The sequence below is a fragment of the Tupaia chinensis genome, unplaced genomic scaffold (assembly GCF_000334495.1).
Source record: "Tupaia chinensis unplaced genomic scaffold, TupChi_1.0 Scaffold000598_1, whole genome shotgun sequence".
Classification (NCBI taxonomy): domain Eukaryota; kingdom Metazoa; phylum Chordata; class Mammalia; order Scandentia; family Tupaiidae; genus Tupaia; species Tupaia belangeri.
In genome coordinates this window covers 12048-33258 of record NW_006160115.1, presented here as the reverse complement: position 1 = coordinate 33258, position 21211 = coordinate 12048, and the positions used below count along the sequence as shown (strand labels likewise).

General features: G+C 37.1%; 1 pseudogene; it reads left to right on the top strand.

Annotated features, from left to right (window-relative positions):
• Positions 1-2269: 2269 nt before the first annotated feature.
• LOC102474874 (ATP synthase subunit g, mitochondrial pseudogene) lies at positions 2270-2614 on the top strand (annotated as a pseudogene).
• Positions 2615-21211: the final 18597 nt, after the last annotated feature.

Below are 21211 nucleotides of genomic sequence, written 5' to 3'. Positions count from 1 at the left end.
AGAAAAAGTGAGAAAGCAAGCCGCCAGGTCCAGAACTTGAACTGTGGTTGACCATGTGGGAGTCCAGTCCCTTAACCACCACACCACCTACTGGCCCCAGCAATTGGGAAGATTTCAAGGTTAAAAAAAATTTATTATGGGACCAGTCATTTCCCATAGAATGAGTAGAATAGAATGGAAGCTCCAAAAGAAAAATTTTTCCAACTCTGTTTTCTTCCTCTTATACAGTTTCCTCCCAATGCTCCTCTTTCCTTGTTCACTTTTTCTCCCTCTCTTGTTTTTTCCTCTTTCCACTTTAATGTAATGAAACACATCTTCTAATATGTTCAATAATGTTTATCTATTAAGCCCCTCCTTAATTTTATTCTAGATACTATGGGGGATAGGAAAGAAATGGAAAATATTACCTCACCGCTTAAAGGCTCTAGTTTCTGCCTCTGCCTCTGCCTTATGCTCATACTCCCCAGCCTTGACTACCATCCATGTGGCTAATGTGAATTATCTTTCTATAGCACAGATCTGATTAGATCTCGGCACTTTTTCAACACTCCCAAGTCTGTTTCACAGATGACTTGTGCCCTCTATAACACTGAGTATTTTATACTTCTGGGCTCTGACTTAAGCCAATTCATCCACCTACAATTCCTTTTTTTTCCTCTGCCTTTCAAGATCCTGCTTAAGGAACCAGTTTAAATATCTCCTCTCCCATGAAGGCTGCCAGGTTCTCAGAATCAGATTTAATCTCACACTCCTCCACATAATTTAAAAACGACATATTTTTAAAACATAATACTTTGTTTATTTGTTTCTTCTGGAGTTTTGGGGGGAAAACATTGTATTGCTAAATTTCATAAATTAGGCAATGAGGTAGACTTAAAACATTCTTGGTTTCCTACTTATCATTAAAGATGGTTTATAGTCATGATGGTGCATGATGCGAAGATGTTGTATTCTGCAGACTTACTCCACTTGGGAGGCCCGAGTTCAATTTCCAGTCTAACCTAAAGGCTAGGAGTGGTGCGTGTGTCTATGATCCCAGTAACTCGGGAAGCCAAGACAGGAAGATTGTGACAAACAGACTCTGTCCTTTAAAAAAAGAGAAAGAGAGAGATTTAATCCCTTTTACTCCACTCTCATTTTTTAAAAGAATTATTTAATTTTATTTATTCATTCACTTATTTTTTAATTTGACCAGAACAAGACACAGAGAGAAAGAGAGAGAGGGCAAGTGAGAAAGCAAACCACCAGGTCCAGGACTCAAACCGCGGTAAGCCATGTGGGAGTGTCCAGTGCCTTAACCACCACGCCACCTGCTGGTCCCACTACACTCTCATTTTTATATCCACACAACTTCTGTCCTTCACTTACAAATATAACTCTGCATGTTTTATTGGAGAATGTGGGGCTATGTTTTTGAAAGATCCAGAGAACAAGGCAAATGCTTAATCCAAATAAAACAAAATGTTATTAAAAAAATTTATGGTTTAGCTGTGAACATACGTAGGAAAAAATGATGATATAATTATAGTGGGCACATGGAAGAAGGTAAATACATATTTACAGGGCATTTTCTAAAAGGGCTCAGTTCTCATTATCCTTATAGGATGATTTTATCTAAAACCAAAAAATCAACAGTAGCAAAAAAAAAAAATGTTAGAAATATGTGGATAAATAGAAGAAACAAAAGAATTGGCAGTGCTTGTCTCAAGTCAGGAAAGGGATGAGACAGACAGCTACATGTTGTTTTGTTTCAAGTCTTGCTAGTCTCTTGAACTTTTATTTCATTGTACTAATTATTAAAATTTTTATAAAACTGAAAAGAAGAAAAGGATTTTATGGAATTGGAGTTTTTGCCCTAACTACCTCATTTTTCAAATACAAAAAGCCCAGAGAGATTAAATCATGGAAGGGATGAGGAATATGGAATATTGGACATATTTTTTAAAAGTTAGTGTGGTTATAACCTGGAGCACAATGGAAGTGCAAGTGGGGTTAGAGTTGCATATGCCAATGAAGTTATGATTATGATCAGGTCTCAGAGTCTCACGAAGCATATTAAAGGCCATGGACTCTACTTAGGATGATGAAACTATAAGTAATACTAAGTAATTTCTCTCAAAGTCATACATTTCCAAATGAAACTAATCAAAGAAAGAACATTTAATATGTGCAAAGGGACTTCAAAAGTTCATGGAAAAATGGGAATTAAAGTTTAAATTTTTCTGGGGGTGACATTCAGCCAGCCATTTGGGGCGACGGACTTCTCCTCGCAGGACCATGGCCCAGTTTGTCCGTAACCTCGCGGAGAACGCCCAGGCGCTGGTGAACCTGCTGTGACTTACTCGAAGCCTCCTCGATTGGCCACATTTTGGCTTTATGCCAAGGTGGAGCTGGTTCCTCCAACCCCTGCTAAGATCCCTGCAGCTATTCAGAGCCTGAGAAAAATAGTAGCTTCAAACAGCTCACGGTTAAGGAAGCTCTGCTGCATGGTTTGATGGCCACAGAGGTGTGGATGTGGTTTTACCTTGGAGAGATTATAGGCAAGCGTGGCATTGTTGGCTATGATGTTTGAAGACCAGTCTTTTAACAGCTGATTATATACTTGATTTATATTATTTGAATGTGCTTGGACCATGTGTGATCAGAATGCTATCTAAATAAAATAAGACGTGCCAAAAAAAAAAAAAGTTTAAATTTTTCTGATTCAAAAAATTTTGAAATTCATTCAGTTTGTTTCATAATGCATATTTTTATGAATGTTTTAAATCCCTCATATTCTTTCCACAAGTGAAAACTAAAACTTTTTTTTTTTTAGCGAGGTTTTTACTATAGGGTGCGTGTGCTCGCCAGAAAGACAGAGAGACAGAGAGACAGAAAGCGAGAAATCACCCCCCAGGGGCGATGGCCTCACGGCAATCCCTTCTCTTCCATTCTCCTCTCAGGATCTTGGGCATGCACACACACGTGCCTGGTGTGAGTTTAAGCCACTGGGTTTGGGAGTTCAAGGACATAGCCATTATGCCAACTGCTGGTCCCGTAAAAATTATTTTTTACAGTTATTGTTCAGTTGCGATTTTTTTTTTTTAGTGCTTGCAATTTTTTGTAAAGATCTTGGATTACAAATAATATAAATGTTAGTTTCCACATATACACATTTACATTTGCATGTAAATATATCTATTATTTATGTTAATATCTTATCTATCATGTATATATTTTCTGTATTTTTATATATTTATTGTGTGTTTGTGTGTACACTTCTGCGTGTATGACTTTGTTACACTAATTTCAAGTTAAGGACCTATCAAAAGGAAATTGAAAATAAATCTGATCAGATCAACTGTTCTTCTGATGTCAAGTCATATCCATTTCACTACAGCACTATAAAAATGAGAGCCCAAAAGCAAAAATTCCATCCTTGCAAACAATTTGAAGTGTTATCTCATCAATAAGCCACTTTAAAAAAAAAAGTGGAGGGGAAGGAAGAATTATTTTTCTAAGTTTCTATAATTACAAAGAAAAATAAAGTCATTCTTTTTAGAACCAAGTCAGGCAAACAAGCTTTGAGTTTTTTGTTCTTTGGGGTGATGATTTAGTAGTTTTCATAGTGGAATAGTTGCCAGTTAAACCTATCTTTAAAAACATTTTTTTAATTTCAAACTTTATTTATTTTTATTTTGCTATAGGGCATGTGTACTCACTGGAGAGAAAAAGAGAGAAAGAAGGAAAATGAGAAAGCACCCCCAAAGGGGATGGCCATATCAAAATCCCCTCTCCTTCATTTCTCTCTTGGGAGTTTGGGCATGCATGTACATGTATGCAGCATGTTTTTCTAAGCCACTGAATCTAGGACTTGAACTTTACTTTTGGCTATTTGGGCTCCACCCTGCTTAACTACCACAGCACTGGCTGGTCCTAAATGCATCTTTTTAAATTAGTCTCCTTTCACATTTTCACAGTTTTGTAGGATTTTGTAGATTGACTGTTGTCATAGTTTAATGCACAAAATAATAAATGGGGGAAGGAGGCCATCCCATGGCTTGGTGGTTAAGGTAGGTGGGTCTCACATGAGTAGTTTGAGTCCTGGACCCTCAGAGCTTGAGAAATGTGCTTGGCACATATATATGTGTGCCCAAAATCTCCAAAAAAGGGAGAGATGGAGGAGAAAGGATTTTGGGAGGGTCATTCCCCATAGGAGGTGCTTTTCCATATTCCCTTCCTGTCTCCTGGAATTGCAAACATCCCCTGGCATAAGTAAATACGTAGTGAGGGAAAGAAGGAAGGAAGAGAGAAAGGGAGGGAAAGAACAAAACCAGCAGGTATTCATATATGAGGTGCCAGGGAGATCACACCAACTGTTTGAAGGAAATGTGAGATTTCTGAGTTAAATATTATCAAGTTTAGGGGCCGGCATATGGCATAGTGGTTGAGGTGCTGGACTCCCATATGGCCAACCATAATTTAAGTCTTGGACCTGGTGGCTTGCTTTCTTACTCTCTTTCTCTCTGTCTCTCTCCAGTCAAAATTGAAGAATAATGATAATAAATAAAATTTAAAATAAATTAATCTTTTAAAAAAGTTATCAAGTTTATTTCTTGTTAGTTAATTTATTTTTATTGATTTTACATTTATTCACTGAACATCATCACAGTATACAAAACATGATTTCCCTTCCAGAACACATTGTATAGTGGCTTAATCATAAATGTTTTTGTCAACAAAAAATTTTCCTTTTCTAATATATATATATAAATATTATATATATTATATATAATATTAGAAAAGGAAATATATATATATTTTTCCTTCCTGTTTCTCATCCTCTGCCATTTCCTACCCTCCTCCCACATCGTTTCTGGTATCTACAATTGCTTTCTATTCCTTTTTTCCCCACATTTTGTTGACTTACAAAATATCTTAATCTAAATATGTTCAATTGAAAGTTCAGCTGGTACATACACATCTGTGAACACATGTCTTAATTTAGGCATGAAACTCTCTGAGGAGAATGAACACACTACAGAAATGGAGTTTTAGGTTTATTAACCTGAAGTCAAAAAAAATGTTAAGAGAAATTTGCTTAAGACTTAAATCCAGGACACAGGTTAGGATTCTATTCAAATAGTAGGTTCATGAACCTATTGACATTTCAAGAGAAGATAAACATCCTTAAAACTAGAAAATACACCATAGAAGAAAATCAGTAATGTTTTAGTCAAAAGTCACAAAATACTATTTTACCAGTTTAGTCTCATGTAATTAATCTCTCTCCTGTTGTGGTCCGATTTTTCCATTTAAATTCTGGAAGATAACATTCAACTCTAGATTTGTCCCTACAATTAAGTTGGCCATTCTCTTGGTTGTTTTTTGTACTCTTATTTCTGTGTGTCTTTATTTAGTATTCCTGGTATAGCACTCCATTTTGAACTTCTTGGAGAGATGGCCTGGTGTTGGTAAATTCTTTCCATTTTTGTTTATCTGAGAATGTTTTTGTCTTTTCTTCCCATATGAAGGATAATCTTGTCAGGTATAGTATTCTTGGTTGAAATTGTTTTTCACTTAACACTTTGAATATATCTTCCCACTCTTTCTCTTTCCTTGCTTCCATCATTTCTGATGAGAGGTCCACTGTTAGCCTGATGGTATATCCTTTATAAGAAATTTGATGTTTCTCACTTATCAATTTCACAATCTTGAATTTGTCGTTTTAATCGACCTAGTATAATGTGTCTTGGAGAAGATCTTCTTGGGTTGATTCTTTTTGGGATCCTTTGTATTTCTTAGATCTGGATATTTGAATGCCTCTCTAGGTTGGGCCAGTTTTGTTCCAGGATTTCATGAAATAGATCATCAATGCCCTAATAAGTCTCTTCACTTTCTGGGATATCGATTATCCAGATGTTTGGACACTTAAGGTGTCTAGTATTTCTTGTATATTATTCTCATTTTTTTAGGGCTATTTTCTTAGTCTTCATGGTGGATTTTTCTAGGCCAGCGATTCTGTCTTCTACATCCGAGATTCAATCTTCTGTATGATCTAGTCTGCTTTTTTTTTGAGAGGTTTTTGCTATCGGGCACATGCGCTCACCAGAAAAACAGAGAGAGACAGAGATAGAAAGTGAGAAATCACCCCCCAGGAGGGATGGCCACGCTGCAGTCCCTTCTCCTCCATTCTCCTCTTGGAGAATGCCCGGCATGAGTTTAAGCCACCAAGTCCAGGACTCAAACCATGGTCGACTACATGGGAGTCCAGCAAGATAGCCATTATGCTAACTGCTGGTCCCTAGTCTGCTTTTAATACTTTCAAAGGAGGTTTTGATTTCCTGTTTTATAGCCTTCATCTCTAACAGTTCTGCTTGATTCTTTTTTATGATGTGTATTTCCTCTTTCAGATCGTTCAAGAACTTCCTCACCTCCTAGAACTCGTTGGCTCTTTTCTACTGCATCTTCTGGAGTTCATTGTATCACTCCACTTGCATCTCTGTTAGTTTTATCACTATGAATATTCTAAATTTTTTATCAGACATTTCCATGAGTTCCATTGTACTGTCTGTAGATAAAGAGGAATGACTCTTTTCCCTTGGAGGAGAGATTTTTTTTTTTTGGTTTCTCATATTTCTCTGTCCACCTAACCTCTGCTTTTATTTGTCCTTTCTCAATCCACAGCCCTTCCTCTCAGGGTACCCTATCTCTTCACCTTCAACTGGAGAAGATGATTTCTTGCTTTCCATCTCGTTCTGTCTCTCTGGCAAGCACGCACCCTATAACAAAAATCTCTCTCTAAAAAATTAAATAAATAAATAATTTTCATTTGTAAGTGATGCTGTACACTATGGGCTACTTGCTCTGATATTTTCCATTCTCTAGCTATTCTTTTCCTGAAATTACTTTCCACATTTCTTTCTTTCTTTTTTAGAAAGAGAGAGATTTTTGCTATAGGGAGCATGTGCTCACTGGAGAGACAGAGACAGGGAGACAAAAAGCGAGTAATTGACCTTATTAAAATTCATAAAATTAAAAAATGTTTGATTGCTTTTATAAAAACATATCTATTTAATAAAGTACTGTTTTGATAATATACTGGATTAATAATACACATTAAATATGCATTAACATCGCTTTGTGCAAATTATTTGATTTTTCAACAAATTGTTCTTTTTACAGATTTGATATTTTTCTAATTATGATTCTTATACATGTTCTTCACAACATGTGAAAGCAATATTTATTACAGATTTGCTTTTTTTAGAAGAAATTTTATCTTAAAAATATAATCTAAGATCTATGATTATGAATGTCTTTTCCTTTTTGACCTAGTTACAATTCCTTGTTGCTGTAATTATATTGAATATGTAAAGAAATTTCATTTGTCAAATGACATTTTTTGCTCTTCCTATTCTATTTCTAGTTTATTCTCTTTTAATTTTGTCTAATGTTACTTCCTTGTACCCTATTTCCTCTTTCACTTATTAAAGATCCTCATGGGGGGTGGCATAATTTTAAATAATCCCTGGGTTAAAAAAGAAATAAAAGGTACATGAGGATACATTTTGAACTAAATGGAAATAAAAACATGACCTATTAAAAATTAGTGAAATTCTGGCTAAGGCAGCACTTCAAGGGAAATTTAAAGCACTTAATTCTATAAGAAGAATGTTATCAAATCAATGTTACAAAGTTCTACCTTAACAAATCTCAATAAGAGCAAATTTAAACCAACATAAATAGAAGGAAAAATAATAAAGGGAAGTATAGAAATAAATGAGAGAAAAAATAAGACAATATAGAAAAATTAATGGACTCAGAAGCTGGCTTTTTGAGAAGATCAATAAAATTGATGGATAAGAAAAAAATAAAAACAGAGGGAAGATGCAAATTGCCAATATCAAGAATGAGGGTATATAATTACAGATTACACAGATATTAAAAGAATAAAAAAGAAATATTATAAACAATTTTATACCAATAAATTCAACAACTTAGATGATTTGGACAAATTTCCTTAATGACACAAATACCTAAACTTATTTAAAATAATAGATTTTTTAAAAAATTTTAATAGTTTTGAGATATAATTTATATACCAGTAATTCACCCACTTAAAGCATACACTTAATGACTTTAGTATATTTATACATATGTGGAATCATTGCCATAGTCATTTTAGACAATTTTCATCAGCTTAAAAAAAATAATCTATACTTTTTAACTATCAACCCCTCTTCCCCATCTTGCCCCCCAGTCCTAAGCAGCTGTGAATCTTTCTGTCTCTGTAGATTCTCTGTTTCAAATTTTCATATGAATGGAAGCATAAATATGTGGTATTTTGTGACTGGCTTCTTCCACTTAGCATAATGTTTTCAAGGTTCATTTATGTTGTAGTATTTCTCTCTTTTGTGGCTGAATAATATTCTATTGCATGGAATATCACATTTCATTTATTCATTCATCAGCTTATGAACATTTGGATTGTTTTCAACTTCAGGATAATATGAATAATGTCACTATAAACATCCACATACAAGTTTTTATGTAGACATACAGTTCCATTTCTCTTGGGTGTAAAGCTAGGAGTGAAATTTCTGGTTCATATAACTCTATGCTTAATCATTTGAAATATTACAAGACTGTTCTCCAAAATGGCTGAACCATTTTACGTTCTCATTAGCCATATATGAAAGTTTTGATTTCTCTACATATTCACCAACACTTGTTATTATCAGGCTTTTCCCCCCCCAAACTGCAGAGGGCATATGTACTTGCCAGAAAGAGAGAGAGAGAGCACCCCTAATGGAGCATGGTCAAATCTCAATCCCTTCTCCTCCATTTCTCCATCACTGGAATTTGGTGCATGCACACACATGTGACCCAGCATATTTTTTAAGTTCTTGGGACCAGGATTTGAACAGCAGTGGGCCAAGTATGTAGAAACACAACTGACTTTTAAAAATATTTTGCTATAGGGCATATGCTCTCACCAAAGACAGAGATAGAGATGGAGGTAAAGTGAGAAAGCATCCTTCCCAAAGGGAAAGCAATGCCACAATCACTTCTCCATTCTCCTCCTGGGATTTTGAGCAGTCATGCATGCACCCAGTGTGTTTAAGCTGCCAGGTTCAGGATTCAAATCATGCAGTTGGCTATGTGGAATCCAGCTGCCTGAATAACCATGCCACCTGCTAGCCACTACTACCAATTTTTGTATATGATTGTACATTATTTTCTTGTATGCTGCAATCTTACTGAACTCATTTATCATTTTTAATAATTTTTTACTCAGAATTTTCTATATACAAGGCTATGTGAACTGCAAATAGGGATACCCTCTCTTTTCTAATCTACATGTCTTTAATTTCTTTTTCTTGCCTGGTCACCTTGGTTAGAACCTCTTGTACAATCCTGAAGAGAAATGATGAGAGTAAAGATTCTTGTTTTGTTCCTGATACAGGGAAAAGCACCTAAGCTTTCATCTTTAAGGATGATGTTAGAATGGCTTTTTCATTTAGGCCCCTTATCAAATTGGAAAAGTTTCCTTCTATTCCTCCTTTAAAAAAAAAAAAATCAAGAAAGGGTGTTGGGGCCAGCAGGTGGCGTGGTGGTTAAGGACGCTGGACTCCCACATGGCCGACCACAGTTTGAGTCCCAGACCTGGAGGCTTGCTCTCTCTCTCTCTCTCTCTCTCACTCTGTCTCTCCCTGGTCAAGTTAAAATAAATAAATAAAGTTAAATAAAATAATTCTTTTTTAAAAAAAAAAGAAAGGGTGTTAAATTTTATCAAATACTTTTAATGTATCTATTGAGAGGCTCATGTCATTTTAATTTGTTATGAATATTGATATACATGAGTTACATTAATTGATTTTTCGATATTAAATCAACCTTGTATTTTTGGGATCAATCACACTTGGTCATGATTTATAATTATTTTTATATGTTCATGGATTCGGTTTGCTATTTTCTAAAATTATTTATTTAATTTTATTCATTCATTCATTTTTTAATTTGACCAGAGAGAGACAGACAGTGAAAGAGAGAAAAAGTGAGAAAGCAAGCCACCAGGTCTGGGAGTTGAACCATGCTCGGCCATGTGGGAGTGTCCAGCGCCTTAACTACCACAACACCTGCTGGTCCCTCAGTTTGCTATTTTGTTGACAGTTTTTGCACTCATATTCATAACAAACGCTGCTCTTTAGTTTTATTTGCAATAATGTTGTCTGGTTTTTGGTATCAGGATAATATTGGACTTTCAAAGAATTGTATAATTAATTATTTAAGTGTTTGGTAGAATTCGTTGGTGAAACCATATGGGTCTGGGCTTTGTTTCATGGGTGGTTATTATTACTAATTCAATCTCATTATATATTAGAAGTCTACTGAAATAGTCTACTTATTCTTGAATTAGTTTTCAATATTTCCAGATATTCATCTATTTCACCTAAGTTTTCTCATATGTTAGCATCCACTTGCTCATAGCAGTTCATTATAAAACTTAAGGTAACATATTAATGCTCTCTTTTTCATTTCTGTTCTAGTAATTTGAGTCCTTTTTTTCTTGGTCAATTTAAATGCCTGTCAGTTTTGTTAATCTTTCTAAAGAATCAGCTTTTGGCTTCATTGATTTTCTCTATTTTTCTATTCTCTAGTTTATAAGTTTTGCTTTAATCTTATGTCCATCTTTCTGCTCTCTTTGAGTATTTTAGTTTCTTTTTTTTTTTTTTTTAGAGGTTTTTGCTATAGGGCACGTGCGCTCGCCAGAGAGAGAGAGAGACATAGAGACATAGAGACAGAAAGCGAGAAATCACCCCCCAGGGGGGATGGTCACGCCGCAATCCCTTCTCCTCCATTATCCTCTCCTGATCTTGGGCACGCACGCACATGCGCCCGGCGTGAGTTTTAAGCCACCGGGTCCGGGACGCGAACCACGGTTGACCACATGGGAGTCCAGCGACATAGCCATTACGCTAACTGCTTGTTCCGAGTATTTTAGTTTCTTAAGGTGTATATTAGGCTATTGGTTTGAAGTCTTTCTTAAGCAATTACAGTATAAATTTCTAAGTACTTCTTTAGTGGCATACCATATGTTTTAATATGTTGTGTCTTCATTTTAATTCATTTCCAAGTACTATTTTTATTTCTCTTTCAATTAATGCGATTGAATGTATATGCAAAAATAAATAAATAAATAAAATTTTAAAATAAAAAAAAACACCTAACACATAAAATTTAAAAAAATCTGCTTCAGATTTATATTAGTTTAATACAAGTGATATAAAGAAATGCACTATCTATGTAGCTTTACTCCCTTTTTTTGTAGTATTATTGTTATACATATTATACCTATTGATTTTACAAACTTAACAATATATATTGTTATAACTATTACTTTACTATCTGTGGCCATATTTTATCCAAATACACTCACCTACTTCCTTCTTCTTACTGACAAATGACACATATAGCCAAGTGATATAAAGAAATGCACTATCTATGTAGCTTTACTCCCTTTTTTTGTAGTATTATTGTTATACATATTATACCTATTGATTTTACAAACTTAACAATATATATTGTTATAACTATTACTTTACTATCTGTGGCCATATTTTATCCAAATACACTCACCTACTTCCTTCTTCTTACTGACAAATGACACATATAGCTTTGTTAGGTCCAGTATTAAATTATATATTATTTCATATAATTTCATTTTAAATGTTATGAGCAAAAAATGTGTACTTATTTTATTTTACATCATTACATATGAACTTTACTGATTTTTTTTTAATTTATGTAGATCCAAGTTACCATGTGGAGTCACTTATTTGCAACCCAAAGAACTTCCTTTAATATTTCTTGTGAGACATGTCTGCTAGTGACAATTTTAGTTGTTTCATTGGACAATCTTTAATTCATCTTCATTTTTTGAGATATAGCTTCGCTAGATATAGGATCCTTGGTTAACAGTTTTTCCCTTTGAACATTTTGAATATATCATCCCATTGCCTTCTAGCTCCTGTTGTTTTTGCTAATGAGTCAGCTGTTAATCTTATTTAGTCTTTCGTAAGTGACACGCTATTTTTCTGCAGATGCTTTTAAGATTTTTTGTCCTTGTCTTTGACTTTCAACATTTTTACTATGATATGTCAGTGTATAGATATAGATCTTTGTGTCTTTACAAAATTTCTATACAAAAATGTGTCATGACTTGCCCAGCAACCCAATACTTAAGAGTATGTTGAACTTTCTGAATGAATAGATTATTTTTTAATAAATTAGAAAGTTCTCAACCATTATTCTTTGAGTATGTTTTCTTCTCTTTTCTCTCTCCTGTCCTTTTGATATTCCTATTATACGTGTGTTGGTGTGCTTAAATGTTGTTCTATATTTCTATGGAGTATAGAAAAAATATACATACATTTTATAAATATTACATAAAATGTATGCTTTCATAACATAAAATATATTATATATACATATGTATATTTTTCTTCAATCTTTTCTCTGTTGTTCAGTTTACATAATCTCTGTCTAGCTAAGTTCAAGTTCACTAATTATTCCTTCTAGCAGTTCCAGTCTACTGTTAAGCTTCTCAAGTGTTCTTATATAGCTTATTAATTGTGCTTTCAACTCTACCCTTCTCATTTTATTCTTTTTAAACTGATATTCTCTTTGATATTGATTTCTCTTTACTGACATTTTCTACTTGATGCAGCATTGTCATGACATCTTCTTTTACTTATCATGCTTTCCTTTAGTTCAGTGAACATACTTATAATGGTTAAAGTCTTTTTTTATATTAAAAGACCTAAATTTTATATCATGTCACTCTTGCAGGAAATTTCTGTTGATTGATTTTACCCCTAGTATATGGGTTAATTTTCCTGTTTCTTTGCATCCCTTAAAATTCTTGGTTGGAAACTGGACATTTTAGATAACAAATCATTCCAACTTTGTGTACTATTTTCCCACACACAGTGTTAAGCTTTTATTGTTGCTCCTTGGGAAGACACAACTTAAAGTACACAAACAATTACCCTGGTATATCAGTGGTATTGGTAGAGCTCTCCACCTCTAAAATATTCTTTATAGCTCTAGATCGACTGAAGAAATAAACCCTAAAAATACATGGGCAAAGACGTAGAGGAACTAGAATTCTCAGTACTTGTGGAAGTGTAACTTGGTAAAAACAATTTGCAAAAAGTTTGGCATTATCTATTAAAGTTAAGTAGGTGCCTTATTTATAGCCACAATAATGTTGCATAGAAAACCACTCCAAGGGACCAGTAGTTAGTGTAATGGCTATGTCGCTGGACTCTCATGTAGTTGACCGCGGTTCGTGTCCTAGACTGGTTTGCTTAAACTCACGCTGGGCGCATGTGCGTGCGTGCCCAAGATCCCGAGAGGAGAATGAAGGAGAAGAGATTGTGGCATGGCCATCCCCCTGGGGGGATGATTTCTCATTTTCTATCTCTCTGTCTCTCTCTGTCTTTCTGGCGAGCGCACGCGCCCTATAGCAAAAACCTCTCAAAAAAAAAAAAAAAGAAAAGAAAAGAAAACCACTCCAAATTCAATGACTTATGATAATGCCATTAATTCTCATAGTCACTGATCTTTAGGATGTCTAAGGTTCTGCTAAACCATGGTGTGCTGGGCTGTGGGTTAGCATCACATCTGTACCACATAGGTTTATTATAAAGGACTAGGCTGAAGGGGCAACAGCTACATAAGACATATTCTCTTAATCTGAATCACCTGAGTACAAGAGCCAAGTCAAACTACACAAGTACATTTAAGACTCCTATTTGTGTCATTGTCTAATTGAGCCTAAACAATGCACTTAATCTAACCCAGTATCAATAAGGTAGCAAAGTAAACTTGACCAACAGGGCAGGAAGAGATAAGTATTTCCAGAAACATAACTCCAAACTATCATGTCCAGCATTCCACTTCTATGTATACATCCAATAGAAACTAATGCACATGTGCACCAAGAGACATAAGAATGTTTCTAGCAGCATTATTCACAGCAGCTGAGAACTTGAAATAATCTAAATTAATACTACAGTGGATAAAGAGAATGTGCCTACTTCCACACCTGTATATACAACACTGAAAATTAAAGAAAAAGCACCCTCAAAACATGTCTCACAAACAGGCACAAAACTAATTTATATAAACTTCAAAACACAAGCAAACTAAATGATAAAGTTCAAGTGTGCATGTATAGGTGGCAAACCTTTTTTTAAAGAACTATTTAATTTTATTTATTCATTTATTTATCTTAATTTGACCAGAGTAAGAAAGACACAGAGAGAAGGAAAGTAGGAAAGCAACCCACCAGGTGCAAGACTCAAACTGTGGTCAGCCATGTGGAAATGTCCAGCACCTTAATCACCACACCACCTGCTGGCCCCAGCAAACCTACTTTTCAAACTAAGGAAAAGGACCAGCAGATGGTGTAATGGTTATGCCACTGGACTCCCATATGTTAGACTGCAGTTTGAGTCCTGAACCCAGTGGCTTGAGACTCAAACCAGGTGTGCCTATGTGTGAGCCCAAAATCCTGAGAGAATGGAGAAGGGACTGCAGCCTGCCCATTGTCCCGGGGGATTCACTGCTCACTTTCTTTCTCTCTCTCTCTCTCTCTAAAAAAATCTTTTTAAAATAAACAAAGAGACTGCCATATTAGAATAATGATTAGGTTGGTGGTAGGGAAGTGGGGAGTATTGATTGGGAAACAATTGGGAGATTCTGGGCTACTAGCAGTGTTTTATTTCTAGACGCAGGTGCAGGTGGTGGTTTTATGCATATTTGCTTTGTGACAAATCAGGGAGTTATGCATTCTGGTTTTGTGTACTTTCAAATCAGTTATTACATTTCATTTTCTACTTTTACAGTGAGCCTTTTGTTGTTGTCAGATGGGCTTAATTTCACTTCCTAAGGCCTTTGCACGGTTTGTCTTCTGCTTGGGAAGTTCTTCAAACCAGTTGATCAGTAATCATCTTTGGAAAATGACCTCAAATGCTCATTTTCAGTGAGACTCTGTATGTCTTTCTCTTCTATCCTAGACCTCTAGCCTTCGATCTCGGTTCCTGTTTGTTTTCACAGTATGTATTGGTATCTAAAATTCCATATACATATATACATATACGTATATATATATATATACACACTTACAAAATATATAAATATATACACATATATACATATATGCATATACGTATATATAAATATATACATATATTTATGCATATATGTATATATTTACAAATATATATATATATATATTTACAAAAATTTTTAAAGAGGTTTTTGCTATAGGGCATGTGGGCTCACCAGAGAGAGACAGAGACAATGAGAGGTAAAATGAGAAATTAACTCCAGGGTGGATGGTGGTCACATCGCAATCCCTTCTCCATTTCCCGGGGATCATGGGGCACACACGCAAGGGAGCCCCGCCTGAGTCTGAAGCCACCAATCCAGATTAGGACAACAGTCGGCCATGTAGGAATCCATTCACATAAATGTGAGGCCATTTGCTAGCCGGGAAATTTCACATTCTTTTATTATGGTCAACTTCTGTCACCCAACCCTAGAATAAATTCCATTATGGGCAAGGCTTTGACTAGCTTGTTCATGATTGTAATCCCAGTGTCTAATACAGTGTGTGGCCACAGTAAACAGTAAACTATCCTATTTAATGACTAAATCTCTATATTCTCATGTCATGACACAGTATCTGGTTTAAGTGAAATGTCTGACAATGAAAGAATAATCAATTGTAAAAATTAATAATTAATACGGTTTATTTCCAAGCCAAATATGAGTGACCCAAGCCTAGAGAAGAGACATACATACCTTTCTCTAGGGTGATCAGGTTCAGTGGTTCCTTTTGTTTTCGGGATTGACAGACAAAATTTAGTGAAGAGATTTTCCATTGATCTGGCCCAAAAAGGCAGAACATGTGGACAGGGGAGGGGCTTGTAGGTTATAGGTGGGTTCCACAATTCCTAGGCTGGTGATTAGAAGGGAAGATCTGTGTCCTGGGAAGAGATTTACAAATAAATGCTTAATCTACATCTCAAGGAAAAGGAAGTTCTGTGCCTTGGGAAGAGGTTAGCAAAATAATATACTGCAGTCAGTTGAATATACATCTCAAAGATACTATGCCAGGGACAGGATTTAGGAAGAAGCCTGTTAAATGGGGGGGAAAAAAAATCTGTTAATGTTTGTGGGCGTGACTCTTCTTAGGCTCTCTTGCAAGGACTTTGGAAAAACAGGAAAAAGCAGTCAGACTTCTGTCCACACGTCCATAGCATTAGTACTCAAGCAGATAATGATGTGCTTTTTACGGTCACTTTAGTCCTCTGCACAGATTATAAACTTCGAGAGTTGTTTTTGTTCTGAGGGAACTAGCAAAGAGACACACGCTACCTGGATTTAACAGTAAATTGAAACAAAGGTGTGATTTCAGAAGTGTATTTCCGCCAGAACACGGTGAGCATCCTCAAGCCAGCTGCGACGAAAAACTCTAGGAAACTCGAAAACGCCAGCACGGCCCCGCCCCAAAGCACGCGCAGTTCAGTAAAACAACTGTCTTCCTTCAGCATCTGTACTGGCACCAGCTCACGAGACACAGCGCGTGCGCCGGGTTCTGCTATCTAATCGGCAGCGAGCTACGGTCTCGCGCCTGCCCAGAAGAGAGAGAAGCGAGCGCCGCGTGGACGAAGCCGGCGGATCGCGCCTGCGCCTAAGCCTCTCCCCGTGATTGGCTCCTGTCTCTGAGGGAAACGCCACAGTTCAGTTTTCACTTTCTTTTCTCCCGCCCTCTCCTTTTCCTTTGGCGGCGAGGTTTTACTTCCGGTTGCAAGCGCGGGTCAGCTAGAGGGTCTACGCGTTCCTTCAAGCGGCCGCTAGTCTGGCGGCTATTCTCGTCTGCGAGCCTGAGAGGAGACTGATCCCCGGGCTCGCGGCCTGGAGCTCCTGCCACCGCGACATCCGGGGTGGCGTGGAACCTAGGCCCGATGGCATTCTCCTGAGGAGGAGACTGCGGGTGAACAGGACCAGAGCCACCGGCCGGCTGCTGGGGCCGGGGAGGAAGGAGTGGGCAACCTAGAAGAGCATGGAAAGGAAACTGAGTAGTGATACCAAGTCTTCAGAGACGACGGCTGCTGCAAGGACAGGTAACCCCCTTTGGTGCTCCCTGGTCGCAAGTACCTGTTCGGGTACTTATGGTGCGAGGGGCTTGGCTGCGAGGGTTCGGCCCTGCTTGCGGTTCTTGGGCTGGTGGGCTACGAGAGTTGAGGGTGCTTAGAGCCTTCTCTGATGACCCGACCTTGTGCAAACTGTGACTGGTCCCATTTCGCTAACTCTTAACCACGTTACACGTCCATACAGAACTTCGAAATTGGTCTGATTCTTTTGAGGCAGAAAGTCCAAAACGGTTTAAGTGCATAGTTTGGATCGGCCAAGAAAGCATTTCCTAAGGATTCTTTATTAAGCCTGCTATTCAAGTTTATTTCTGCAAAGATTTCATGGCAGTACATGACTTTTTTTTTTTTTTTAATAACGTAAAAGGAGGCCTAACCATAGGTCTTTGAGTAGCAAAGTAATGAATACATAAGGAATGTTTTAAGATTGGTACTTGGCAATACGCCAGTTTGTCCCAGGGCCGCAACAATCAGCATTTTGTGGGAGAAGAAAGGTGATGCACCTCAAAATTTAAGGAAAGTAGTTCAGAAGTCCTTAACTTTCTCTTAACTGCTTATTTTTGAAAAATTTGTGAATTTAAGTGACTCACAACTTAGGTAAAATTAGATTTTAGATAATATTAGAAAAGCAAAGTTTATGGAAATGTTTATTAAGTGTTGGACAAATAAATATTACTGTAATAACATTTAGTGATCTGGAGGCCCAGAGTGTTCCTCTGAAAAAGGAAAAGGTATAAATGTGCGATGTTAATAACATAAAATGTGAGACTGGCGGTAATTCTACCTATAAGGTTTTTAACAAAGCAGATAATCCTCAGTGTGAGAATACTACTCTGTTGAAAAACTGCCTTGTAGAAATGGATAGCTCTATGCAATATCTCTAGTATGCCAATAACTATCCCAGACCAGAAAAAAAAAAGATGATGAAGTATACACAGTTATCTTAAGGAGGACAAAGAAAGTGGGTTTTTTGTTTTTATGTTTTCAGTACATTTGCCCAAATGTAACTAATTTTCTCTGAAAAGAGAGCATTTCCTGTAGTCCAAACATGGTTGCTTAAATGAATTAAAGTCTGCAAAAAGCCTAAAAATTCACCTGAAGCATAGAGTATGTTACATAAGTATAGTATAATACCTATTTATTATAAACATATTACAAATATTTATTCTTTCATTTTTTTTAGAATTATTTTATTTAGCCTTATATATTCATTCATTCATTTTTTAATTTGACTGGGGAGGAGGGGGACAAATGAGAAAGCAAGCCACCTGTCCAGGACTCAAACCGTCCTTGGCCATGTAGGAGTGTCCAGCGCCTTAACCACCACGCCACCTGGTGGCCCCTAATATCATTATTTTTAATTTCACCAGAGAGGGAAAGTGAGAAAGCAAGCTGAAAGGTCTGGGACTCCAACTGTAGGCAGCCATGTGGAAGTCCAGCGGAGTCTAGCACCTTAACTATCACACCACCTGCCCCTAGATGCTAGTTTTTCTATAGATTTGGGTCCTTATGAGAGTGGTGGATAATTGCTGCTAAAGTGTTCTCAAATGATTATTCCCTTTTATAGTAACTGTCAAAAGGGGTATTTGTATGTCCCTGCTAGTCAGCATTGAGTGGTAACAGAATTTTTAAGTACTTTGCCTGTCTAAAAATTGAATAAACATCTTAAGTTTTAATTTTCCTTGGTGAATAAGAGTTAAACATTTTTGGCCTGGTCATATCCTTTACTCATGTTTTTATTAGGTCTCAACTCTCTTATTTGAACCATTAAACTATTACTGTACTGTTTTAATTATTACCACTTTAAACATTATGATACTTTTTTAAAAACTATTTTATTATTTATTCATTCATTGATTTTTTTTTTAATTTGATCAGAGAGAGACAGAGGGTGAGAGTGAGAGAGAGAAAGCAAGCCACCAGGTCCAGGACTCGAACCCCAGTCGGCCATGTGGGAGTGTTCAGCGCCTTAACCACCACGCCACCTGCTGGTCCCAACATTATGGTACTTTAAAAAAAGAGCTTTGAGTTCTGTGGAAGGGGTCAGCAGGTGGCATAGTGTTGGGGCACTGGACCCCTACACGGTCGACTATGCTTCAAATCGTGGACCAGGCAGTTTGAAACTCACTGGGCATGTGTGCATGCGTGTTCAAAATCCTGAGAGAATGAAGGAGAAGGGATTGGCATGACCACCACCACCATCCTCTCCCCTCCCTGGGAGTAATATCTTGCTTTCTGTCTCTCTCTCTCTTTCTCTCTGGTGAGCAAGTACTCCCTACAGCAAAAAATCTCTCCAAAAAAATAAAATACAAAGTGGGACCAGCAGTTGGCATAAATGGCCTATGTCACTGGACTCCCATGTAGTTGACCACAGTTCGAGTCCCAGACCCGGTTCGATTCCTGGACCTGGTGGCTTAAACTCACGCCATGCCGGGCGCGTGTGCACATGTGCCCATGTGCCCAAGATCCCAAGAGGAGAATGGAGGAGAAGGGATTGAGGCATGGCCATCCTCCCTGGGAGGTGATTTCTCGCTTTCTGTCTCTGTCTTTCTGTCAAGCACATGTGCCCTATAGCAAAAAAGCCTCCAAAAAAAAGAGAAAGAGAAAAAAAATACAAGTTATATAGAAAATCTTGTTGGGGTGTTGATTAAGTTTTTTCTCCTAAGAGAATGGGTATAATTCTTTTTTTGCTCTCTTAAAATTTATGTCATTGGGACCAGCAGTTGGCGTAATGGCTATGTCGCTGGATTCCCATGTAGCTGATTGTGGTTCAAGTCCTGGACCTGGTGGCTTTAACTCACGCTGGGCACATGTGTGCCATGCCCAAGATCCAGAGAGGAGAATGGAGGAGAAAGGGATTGCAGTGTGGCCATCCCCCCAGGGAGTGATTTCTCACTTTCTCTCTCTCTCTCTCTCTCTCTCTCTCTGTCTTTCTGGTGAGCACATGTGCCCTATAGCAAAAAAAAAAAAAAAACTCTCAAAAAATTTATGTTATTAATATGTATGGCTTTTAAAAAATAATTATTTTATTTAACTTTATTATTTTTAGTTAATTTGACCAAAGAGAGACAGAGAGGGAAAGTGAGGTAGCAAGCCACTAGGACCCAGACTTGAACTGTGGTCAGCCATGTGAGAGTCCAGCACCCTTAACCACTATGCCACCTGCTGGCGCCTGTATGGCTTTTTTTTTTAAAGCATGTCTGTATAAGAGCTTAATAGAACAACACAATTACCTTAGAAAGCTTTTGTGTCTACCCAAGAAGGAAAACATTTCTTGCCCCCATTATTGCTGTCATTATTAATTTTGTGTTAATTATTCCTTTGCCTTTCTTTACAGTTTATAGTTTGAGTACCTCATATGTGTCCTTAACCTATATATTGTTTATGCTCTTTTTTTTTTTTTTTCCCCTGTAGAATGGGGATGTTCATGGGGGCTAGGGTAAAAGCACCTGCATCCCCACCCCAGGAGGGAAATTTCTGTCTCAGGACTCTTTTATACTTTAAGAAACTATTGACCCCAAATATCTTTTGTTCATTTGAATTATAACTATTGATAATTACCATATTAGATATTAAAATTGACAAACTTTATATGTATATTTATTAGTGCCCTTTTTTGGGGGGGCGGGGGTAGAGGTTTTTGCTATAGGGCAAGTGTGCTCACCAGACAGACAGAGAGACAGAGAGACAGAAAGCCAGAAATCACCCCCCCTCCCCCAGGGGGGATGGCCATGCCGCAATCCCTTCTCCATTCTCCTCTCAGGATCTTGGGTACGCACGCACATGCACCCAGCGTGAGTTCAAGCGTCCAGAACTTGAACTGCGTGGTTGACTACATGGGAGTCTAGCAACATAGCCATTACGCCAGCTGCTGGTCCTGGAATGACTTTCTTCACCTGAAAATGTCTTTATGTTTTGCTGAATATAAAAGTTTAGGTTGGCAGTTATTTTCTTTTAGCGTGCCAAAGTTGTTATTCCTGTCTTTTGGCTTCTGTTTTTGC